The 11,464-nt window shown below is 34.7% G+C and overlaps 1 pseudogene across 1 annotated transcript; it reads right to left on the bottom strand.

Annotated features, from left to right (window-relative positions):
• Positions 1-3,533: 3,533 nt before the first annotated feature.
• LOC149548454 (protein SCARECROW pseudogene) lies at positions 3,534-8,315 on the bottom strand (annotated as a pseudogene). Its single transcript, XR_016354446.1, has 2 exons — positions 5,401-8,315; positions 3,534-4,051 (listed from the first exon to the last, which is right to left on the bottom strand). The product of XR_016354446.1 is annotated as a protein SCARECROW pseudogene (transcript).
• Between the last annotated feature and the right edge of the window lie 3,149 nt (positions 8,316-11,464).

Genomic DNA, 11,464 nt, shown 5'->3' with positions numbered 1-11,464 from the left:
AAATTTTATTCTCAATTATCTTCATTTTTATCCTTTCTCTAATACTGTATTGTTTCTACTCCTTGGTCTATCCCCCAATTATATTATACTTTTTTCCATATATGATATATAGAATGCATTATTAAGACCAATATCATGATCCACCCCAAATTTAGATATTTATCTTGAAGGTATACCTTGGGAATCAACACAATGTATGGTTACATAGTGTTTAATGTTTACAAGTAATGTATACTACTATCCAAGAAAATACGTGTCATTAGTTCTAACATGGTTCTATGTACAATCATTGCTATAGTGTACAAGATTTGAAAAAAATAATAATAATAAAAATGGCACAAGTGTCAAATAGTTTTCATATTGATCTAAAATAAATTGAAAAAAATATATGCAGTGATCAATATGTAGCAATCAATTGAATATTTTAGACACAGTAACTTGTGCAACTTCTAATTACCTAATTGTAATTATAGTTTTGAGGTCCTAATCTTGAATATATGTGTGTGGTGACATGAAAAGCCTCAAAATTGATTTCAATACTATTATAATTCTTGCAAAATCAATTAAAAAAATAGAAATTTTAAAATAATAAAAGAAATATGTTTTTGATACAAAATTACTAAATTACACCTTAGATACTCGTACATCACATATGATAGATATTGATCATGGATTTTATGCTTCATAGAAAATAAATTGATCTAATAATTACATATACTTACATATAATATATGGCACCCTCTATCTTCTCAACCATTATTTTAGGTTTTAATGGAGGATGACGTGGTGGTGTGTGTACAATTCCCTTCCATATTTGAGTAATATGAATCAAAATTTCTTAAAATTACACAAAAACTATATTTAAAAACAATTCAAATGCAAATTGATAGATTAATTATTTTTTAGAATTAGACACATTACTAAAAGAAACAAGAAATATAACATTAAACCCAAAAACATTCTTTATACTATGAATTAGAAGTAATAAATTTATAAGTTGTATGCCTATGTTATATAGTAAACTTGATTCATTTAGCTCATGGGTGAAAGAACATAAGGTGAATTTCATTTCTAGACAAAATACTTTAGTCTGAAAGTCATAGTTTTACATAAGTGCATAGGTGAAGCTATTGGGATTTCAACATTATGACATAATTACAAAATGAGAACAAATAAATTATAGTTTATTTATTGTGCCAACACCACATGCATATTTAACTAGAGGGAAAATATAAAGCCAAAAAAGTACCTAAAATAATATTTTGTATTAACATGAAGATGTGTAGTACTATTTACAAGAACCAATTTCTTTGTCTACCATCTACATTTCCACTTCATTTTGTATGAAGTGAAAATAATCAGCTTACAATTTATCATTCATTAAAGCAAACACCAATGTAAAAATAAGATAATATAATACAATATAGAGCAATAAGACACAATTACATCACCAATTGCCAAAACTCCATTGTTACACACTCACCTAATTCTTCCACTGCAACAATCTAATCTTATTCATTATATGTACATGACTTAACTAAGTTGCAACATGGAAGTTATATATTTCAACACTCTAATACATTGAGTCCCCAATCATGCATCCAACATGACCTTTATCCTAACTAGTAGGGGTTTGGCTCTAGGTAGATATTGTGTAGGAGATCTTGATACTAATACAAGATACCAATACAATATATCAATGGACCTTAGTGGACAAATATCACCATGACAAATAGATGATAATACACTCAATTGTCATGTAATGATTACATCAACTAAAGTTAGAGCATTGATCATAAAAATAAGATAATATATTAAAATATAGAGGAATAACATGTAGGAAGAATATATAAGCAACTATCTTCATTTGATAAAAACTCCATAATTGTAAGTAACCACATATATTCATTCACTCTCTACTCATTGTTAAGAAATTCAATTTATATTCTCACGCAAAATATTTGTAGGCCTTAAGTAAGATGCAAGATGACATTATAATTCTAGTTTATAGAGTTCTCAAATGTGCCTATAACATCACGAATGTCCTAGATGGTAGTGTTTTGATTGTAGGTACAAGTTGTAGAAGGCATTGCTATACAATAGTACAAGATGCTAACAAAATATAATGATAGATCTTGATTATACAAAAGTCACCATGCCAAACAAGATTGTATCACACATAGTTTTGCCAAAATGACATAGAATGATAGATCTTGATTGAAAAAAGTCCACCATACTAAATAAAATTGTCTTACACATAGTTTTGTCAAAATAACATAATTTAATGATTAAAAAACTAAAAACTATAATTAAAGCCTAATTTCTTCTTCGTGCTATGTAACATCACAATCTTTGACAAATGGCTCAATACAAAACACTATTTTAAACCTTTCTTCTCATTTTCTTTTAAATGTGGTGTTTTCTAATTTAATTTAATTAAATTAAAAAGTAAATAAACAAATAACATAATTGAAATATCTTTTTAGACTCACCATAGAAAGTAAAAACTAGAAACTTAATGGTTAATAGAAAGAAAATTCCAATGAAAAGGTGGTGGCCATCTTTACAGTTCCCTATTTTCATGTGAGAAAACCTTCTTTATTAAACAAACTACAAAAAGAGTCCCAAAAAGTAAAAACCAGAAACTTAATCGTTAATAGAATGCAAATTCCAATGAAAAGGTGGTGCCCATCTTTACAGTCCCCTATTTTCATGTGAGAAAACCTTCTTTATTAAACAAACTACTAAAAAAGTCCCAAAAAGTAAAAACCAAAAACTTAATTGTTAATAGAAAGCAAATTCTAATGAAAACGTGGTGCCCATCTTTACAGTCCCCTATTCTCAAGTGAGAAAACTTTCTTTATTAAAAAAACTAAGAAAAAAGTCCCAAATCCCTTACCTAAACAGTAGAGTTCAATGTTAGTAAACTCTCTTAACGCAAAGATGTGTAAGTTTATTCTATATGTTTTATCTGTTTATCAAGCATTAGTGAACAATGGAGATAGAGAACACAAATTAAGACAAGTGATTATCAATGTGGAAATTAAATGACACGAAGGCTAAAATTTGATGTCTTTTATGATATTGCTACATAGTTGAATTCTGATAGTAATATCACAATTTAATTTGTTGTGGAAAAATATCTTCTCATTATCTAATGATGTCTTTTGTTTTATTTTTTATTTCTAAAATTTCTAATATAAGATCTACAACCCAATTGGTGTAATTATAGATATGAATTAAAGAAATAAATAGTAATAAAATGTCCATTCATGAAAACCATCGTGTTGTTATTGTAAGGAGCAGCAGAAAGCGTTGCGCCAAGGCTCCATCACACACCTCAAGAAAGCTTTTGGTTTTCCTCTTTTAATTTTTGGCCATCCTTAAACATCACACACTAAAAAAATTAAGCTTACAAAAACAAGTCAATTTTGACTATTTAACAGTTTTAACTTAGAAATTAAGCCTTAATATATAATATTTAAATCATCTAATTTCTAACAACTTAATCACAGGAAGGGCCATCATTTTTTATATAATACCTTGCTGAATCTCTCATAAACTTAGCATCTTTTGCCTGTTCATATGGTACCGTGTGCAACACTCTCCAGATTTTAGGTTTTCAATCATAATCGTGAGAGATAATAAGTAAGAGTCAGATTGTTCAGTTTTTTCTCAACTACAGTATTTTTGAATTCGACAGACCGAACTCTTTGATTAAATTTCTAGAAGCATTGCTTCAGCCCAAAGTAACTTTAAGATTCCTTCATAAACATCTCGATCAAGGCAACTTCTACAAGTAATGTTGAAATGTGGAAGTTTCTAAACATTGTTTAGAATTTAATGGAATTGCACCCAGCATAGTCTAGTAGAGCATGACGCTTTTTGCTCAAGGGCGCTCTCAAAACAATAAATTTCCATTGTACACCAAATTTATTAATGTAGTAGCAGCTATGGTAATGCTATGTTTTTTCAAACTTTCATAAACAAAATTTGCAGGTGCTATTGAACTTTCGAATCAACATTTTCTGATGCATTCTAGTGGGTTGATCTGCATGATCAAATTGTAGTATATCAGACTGTTATTCAACATATATAAGATCTGGGTATTTTAATAACTGAGGATTAAAAATGTGACTCATCATACAACTCAATCAAATAATACTAATGTAAATAATGACTTTTTAAAAATGTGACCCAATCTGTTCCAAATCAACATCTTCACTTATATTCAAAGTGCGTTGATTCCAAATGCAAACATGTTATTCTAACTCACGTCTTAACTAATACTCAGTCGTACTCAAACTGGGTTGATCTGCAGTAAATTATTCCCAGATCTCGATTGGTGGGCTAATTATAAACATTTGAATGGATGAAGTTGATTGATATCTTTGTGTTTTGACGTGGTGATCTTATCGGGTGCTGTGATGGTGGTCTGATTAAACTTTTACGACGTAATCAGCCTCGAATATATAAATTTACTTTATAGAAGCTTACAGGGCTTTACAAATATTATAAGCTCTTCTCTTTACCCATGCTAGGGTTTGTTTAGAATGTTTACTACGTTGATCAACTGCAAACTAAACCAGACCATAATAAACTTCAGATTTTAGATCCCTTACAACGATCTCTAGGTTAATAATATGTATACCATTGGGTAATAAACATAGAAATAAGAGAGTATTATAGGTCGATAAATAATGTATTTGAAGACATTGTTTTGTAGGGTGCACTTCTGATTTGGATGATCAATGCTGGTTGATACAAATAATTGTTAATATGAAGTTGATTACAGTAGCAATTTCTTAAAGTGGTAAAGATCACGACTACAACATTACACATTAATGAGAAAATTAAGTCAATTTTAACTATTTAACAGTTTTAGCTTAAGAATCGAACCTTAATGTACGATATTTAAGCCGTCCTAAAGCTCATTATGCTCTGGTAAAAAATTTGTTTGTTATCTATCTACAAAGTGCTCAATGAAGCCCTTGAATGGAACAAGGAAGAGAAAATATCATACTTCATTAGAGATTCAAGAACCAGATGATTGCAGCAAAATCTGTCTCTATTTTGTTATGTACAATGGTTCAACACTGGATGATCATTTCAAAGTAATGCAGTCTCGATGAAGCGCTTTTTTGCATAATCATTTTTAGACCCAGTCCCAGATTAAAGGCTATGTGAGAGACAAGAAGTGGATATAAAGTCTATAAGCATTTAATTTGCAATTACAATGACATTGCTGCTGTATATGTTCCTTGTCTATGAAGCAGCAACCAAAACACTAACCCTAACTAACAACATGCCGAGTTTCAAACATAAGAACAAGTAGAATGAAGAGGAAAACAGAAGTTGCTATGATCTCATGAGCAATAATAAAGAGAGAGTTGAAGTTACCAATGTTGTATTAGATGAGTGCATGGTGAGGGGTGAGTCTCCAAGCAGAGGCGGTGAGGAGAGACAGATCCTTCCAACCCAATTTGAGAGCACCATGTTCCTCCACAAGCGTATATCCCTCACATGGAAACATGCCGAGGAGAAGAGTGGCCTGAGTAGCAGCATTCCCAGCAAGGGAAAGAGATCTGAATCCAGCCTGCCTCATCTGATCCCTCCAATTCTCAAACTTGACTTCACCAGTTCTTGCTGGTCCACCCACTGCCAATATGTTCTTTATCTCCCTTGACAACAGCTGCTGCTCAACCACATGCCTCTCATGGCTGTCATCAGGGTAACATGCACCAAGAGAATCAAACAAGGCAGAGTAATAATGTATGGCTTCCACAAACCTCTCAAGAAAAGACCCAGCATGGCTCAGATCTTGTTCCACAATAGTGATGACTTTAGGACAAAGCTTCTGCAAGAGCCAAAGTGTGTTCGTATCAGAGCCCGTCACATCATATAGAGAATGGTGTAGCCAGTGTACTGCCAAGGCATCTCCTTTTCTAACTTTGAGCCTTTCAAGATCCACGTTTCCTACCTTGTCTGCAACAGGGTGAAATTCAAATGGCAGATTTAAGGTCCTTGCAAAGTCTGATAGTCTTTTCCCCGTGGCTTCAAGTGATTCTAGAGATGTACCTAGGCCAGTGATTTTCACATGGGGGGGACCTCCTGGCCTAGATGCTAGAATATGGAACAGACCGGGCCATTGGAGGCCTTGCATTATGTCTAGGTCAATGATATGCACTCTATGTTCTCTCTCAAAGGCTTCTTGTATTGCCTGGTTTGCTGTGAAATGAGAGAACTTGACAAATGGGCTGATCCCATTGAAGACTTGAAAGGCAGTGATAATCTTTTGGCCTTGAGATGAATGCATGCGAGAGAGAGGAGAATACATTCCAACACATGAATTCACTAACCTTGCTGACATGGCCTCTGCAAAATAGGCAGCCACTCGTTGTACTGAAGTGCCATATGGAGTTGAGAGCTCAGTGATCTGAGGAAGTATTGCATTGGCTTCGTCAAAATTGTCTGTAGAAACTGCCTCAGCACATTGTAGCAGGAGGGCCAAGATATGTAGTCCTTCTTCTTCACCTCTTGGAGTTATCTCAGCCTGATGAGAGCCTCTAGATTGTTCTTGATTGGGAGGGGCTGCATCAGCCTTTGGAGCTTCAGGAACAAAATTATGATTGTTGTTGCTATTGTTAGCCACCACCTTGAGAGGGTCTTCATGGTGTTGTTGCAATGATAAAACCGGCTGCTGGTGGGTGTTGTGATCCGTTGGCCTTTGTATCCACATGTTGTTGGTGGTGTTATTATTCACCATTAGAGGCTCTGAGAATTGGTTTTCCTTGGAGCTGTTCCATTGATTTTCATTGTAGCAGTTGCCTGAGGATGAGGAGTTCAAATAGAGCTTAAGGCCAGAATCTGGTTGTGGGTTGTGTTGCAAATCATGAGAATCTCTTGTATTATTATGCATCCTCAATCCCAACTCTGCTACTCTCTCACCATCCATATGCTCATCATTAGCACTTTGTCTTGTTCCATTAGCAGCATCAATACTCTTCCAGTCCACAATAATCTGCCCATTCACATCTCTTCGGCCATGATCATGATCAATCTGGTGCTGATCTAGGCTTCTCTTCAAACCTCTTGCAGTATCAGAAGAGTTCATACCGACATTCTGACCACCACCTTGAAACCCTAACTCACCTAGGGTTCTAAGTCGGTACTCGAGAATGGATGCCACATGAGGGTTGGAGGGATAGACAACTTCTTGGATGTTTTGAATGATCTGAGCGAGGGAGGCATTGGGAGAACATTGCATCAAGTCCTTGATGAGACCATCAGCAGTGGATTCATCCATGGATTGAATTGCATTCAAAGATGATGATGATTGTCTTGCACTTGCACTTCCATCACATCCTAAACCCACATCAGGCTGCCCCCATTTCCCCCAAGAGTTGGCAACTGCCCTACTATCCATATTTGTAGTGTGGAATAAGGGCAGACTAGAATAGGGGCCATTTGAAGAACAAAATGGTTGACCATGAGATTCAGGAGACAAGATGCTGTTGGACAGCCCTGAGCCAGTACGGGATGTAACAGTGGAAGTTGGTGAAGGTTCAGTTGCTCTATTACCACCACCATTATTATTGCTATTCTGATTGTATTGCTGCCATCCCAAGGGGATATTAGGGTTGGGGGATTGGTTAGAAGTAGAACTCACACTATTCCACTTGATTTGCCCGTACTCACAACTCTCAGAAGGGCTAATCCTTCTAAACATAGGTGCACTCAGCTCCATCCCTGCCCTTTTTCTCTTGTTCTCTCCAACTCCTTCACCACTAGAATGACTAATTACATCACCATTGCCATGATGATTTGTTGTTTCATTACCTCCTTCTTCTCCAGACCTTGCTGGTCCAGTTGCAGCATTATCTCCACCTCTAAATCTTGTATTAAGTGCAATACAAGCTGCCATATCTTGTCCTTAGATCTCCGCTAATCCTCCAAACAATGCGACAGAGCACTTGATCTACAACAGCTAAGCTTAGGGATAACTGGTCCGTGAAGAGTAGTGAACTGGGTCATGCTGGTTTTGGAAGGGTTACAAGTAGTAACCCTAGAGATTCATCTGGTTAACACCAACGAGGGCTAAAACACATGAATGAATGCACAAACACACCCACACATAGGCAAACTGTTCATCATTACCGGCTCCTCTTGTGATTCCATATTCTTCTTGATCATCATCCACGCCTCCTCCTCAGCCCTGCCAGCACACCCTTCAAAACTTACCCACTCCACCAAACCCAATTAAACAAACCCACAAATTCCTCCATTCTTTTGTTTTTATTCACATTCTCATCACACAACATTTCAATGGCTCAAAGACACGTCTTTTATAGTTTTTAAGGGGAGCGAGACAAAGAAGACCATATAGACTAATCCTTATCTTAATGTACATAAAAGATCTCAGTGAAAGTTTAAGCTAACTAGAGTAATATTTCTTTCTATCTCTCTTGGAACCTGCAGAATCTCACGTGATGAATAAAACAGGACATCCTATTACGAGTGCAGAGATCGAGTAGAGAAGAAGATCAGACATAGAGAAAGCGAAAAGAAGTTGTATTCCCAAAGGAGATCCCTCTCTCCATTACCCGTGATCACCTGCACAGTTTCGTCGTTCTCTGTTTGACTTAATACCTTTTTTTTATATGTTTTAACTTAGGACTGGAGTCCGCGAGGCCTCTGTCTCCTGCCTGTCAATTTTATCAAACAACTCTCTTGCAAATTGTCTAGATCTGTGGGGACGCCTTCAAATTTTCTTTCCCCTCATACGCATCATCTTATTTTTCTTTTTGTTATTCAATAGATATGCATCTGGATCAGGATGTCATGTTAATTCTTTTTAACTGGGTTTTAATTTTATATTGGGTTTTGACTCTCTATTAAATTTTTACAATTCATTAGAGATATTAGTTTGTTTTCTGAGTTCAATTGTGTACACATTTTTATCATTAATGTTTCCCATCACACTCTTTGATCCATCATTAGAATGCCAGATTGATCCATCAAATGCCAGAAAAAAGAAGGAAAAAAATATAATGATAGATCCCGAAATGTAATCATAAACATTGATAATAAAAATGCTAACAAAATAAAACTGGAAAAACAAGCTAATACCACTAATTTAAAAAAAACCTAAAATTAACAACTTAAATTCAAATTTCAAATTTCAACCATGGGACATTTTACCAATAAGTCAATTACCAGAAAAAACTGTAGCAGCCTCCAATCCAATCCCGAAGTGCTGGATTCCACTGAGCAAGATTGATTGGTGGATTTTAAAAACTACAAATTATGTCTTTGCATGGATGTTCTTTTCAGCCTCACTTGGTCTATTTATACAAGTTTCCTTATAAAGCCATTTTTAAGATCTCTAAATTGAGCACCAGGCTATAATTTTCTCGTCCGGACAACATTTGTTCTGCAAATTTTGGTGACAGCAGGTTTCCTTCGCTCAATCGGGCAAAAAATGAAAACAAAAGGCTGATATATATCGGAGATCTATTCATACAACAGAAGCGAACTATTGGAACAATATAGGCACCGTTTCTTGCAGATACTGTCGATTTTGCCCTGTTAATTGAAACTACTCTGTGCATATATTTGATCAAACTTTCAGAATAATCAATCATTCACAAATTCTATTTCTAAAAATGGCCTTTTGGGTTTAGTTTTAAATAATTTTTTTAATTTTTAATAAATGTTTTAAATCATATTTATAGATCAATCATCTACACATTTTCTTCAGTTTACTTTTGATTACTTTCAATCCAAAGAATCAATCATCAACAAACTGTTCTTTTTGAAAATAGTCTTTGGGATTTAGTGTCAAGTTTTTATGACATTTATAATCATAATCAAAATTAATCTTCCCCAAATTGTTCTTTTTCAAAATGACTTGTTCAGATCATACTTAAAAATCAATCATCCCTAAGTTTTCGTTCTAAAACTGAAGAGGGTTTTGTTTTAACTCTATATATTTCAATGCAACATCTAAAATTTTCTTGTGTAAAACCCAATTGAGTTGTATATTTGTCAATCAAGTTTTCCATCAACTAATCGTCGTCATCAAAATATTCTTTCTGGAAATGTCTTGTTGGGTTTAGTTTTTATTATGTATCTTTTTCATGGGACATTTTAGATCATAATAAAAAATCAATTATCTTCAAAATCTTCTTTCTAAAAGGTTTCTACCAATCCATGATGTGCATTCATTTAAACCAAAGATGAATCTACAGAAACTGAGTTTGTTACAGATTCCAAACATTAACAGAAATCCAGTGTACGTTGCCATGTCATTTGACCTGTAAAATCTGATCTGATCTGAATTAATGTACGTATGCATGGACATGGACGTCAGTGGACAAATCATTCGTCAAAAAACTTTTACCAGGTTTAAATTTCGAAAGCCCATTTCCCTGAATCAACGTACCCACAAAGGACGGTGTACATTCATCCTAAACTGTCAGGAACGAATCTGCACCGTCCATCACCCTACCTTTTTATATATAAGCCGTCATGATCCATACTGATCATAATGACACATCGTAATACATAAAATAAGAGCAAATCCATCTCTTTCATACGTGCATATGAAGGACCACATGTTTGGAGCAGTCATACCAATTTGACCAAATTACAATACATTATATGGTACATCACCATTCACCGTCCTTCAAAGCAAGAATTGTCTTTTCGCCCACTTTACAGAACCTTTTGAAGGTCATGATGTTGTTAATTATTTAAGATGCATATGGCCCATGTTCTGACTGTGTGTGTTTATTGGGGATAGCGACGCCTACAAGACTCGAACTTGTGACCTCGGAAGCACAATTTACCTACCTAAAACATGTGGGTGTTGTGGGAATGGTGAATCTCTCTGGCATAAACAAAAGTACATCTAACTTTTCTCAATTCAGAAAGTCCAGACTCTTTTTCGCTCTTGTTCCATGTGATATGCCTTCCTCTTTCTTCACACACACGGCCATTTTTATATTGTCCTGGTTATTTGTAATTTATGCAACCTTTTTTTGACCTACTGTGACTTTGGTCGGACATTGAATAATATATACCCAATTCAAATCAGACATGCAACAACTCAAGTTTCAACCCAAAGATAAATAATTGATTGAAGTGGTTTTGAAATATGCAATTTCATTGATGGACGTATTGATATTTGGTGGAGAGTAATTCCTTTTGTTTGAATGGAGTGAAATTGTGTCATTATCTGCAAATATATTTTTTGTATATTGGAAATGCCAAGACAGGAAGAGAGTTATTACAAAGAATCAAGGAAGGCAAAGCCAACAAGAGAGAACAAAAATGGCCATTGCTAACTACTGCAAACAAAATGATAACAAAAAGGGGAATCTCTTACTGAGGAATCATTCTTTAGTGGTAATGGTGTTGTGATCTACTCTTGTTTTGGGTATCCATATCACCAACAATATTG

The sequence above is a fragment of the Cupressus sempervirens genome, chromosome 7 (assembly GCF_028749045.1).
Source record: "Cupressus sempervirens isolate cs-2001-9-10 chromosome 7, ASM2874904v1, whole genome shotgun sequence".
Lineage (NCBI taxonomy): Eukaryota > Viridiplantae > Streptophyta > Pinopsida > Cupressales > Cupressaceae > Cupressus > Cupressus sempervirens.
Note: the sequence above shows the minus strand (reverse complement) of the source record. Positions and strands in the feature narration are given on the sequence as shown.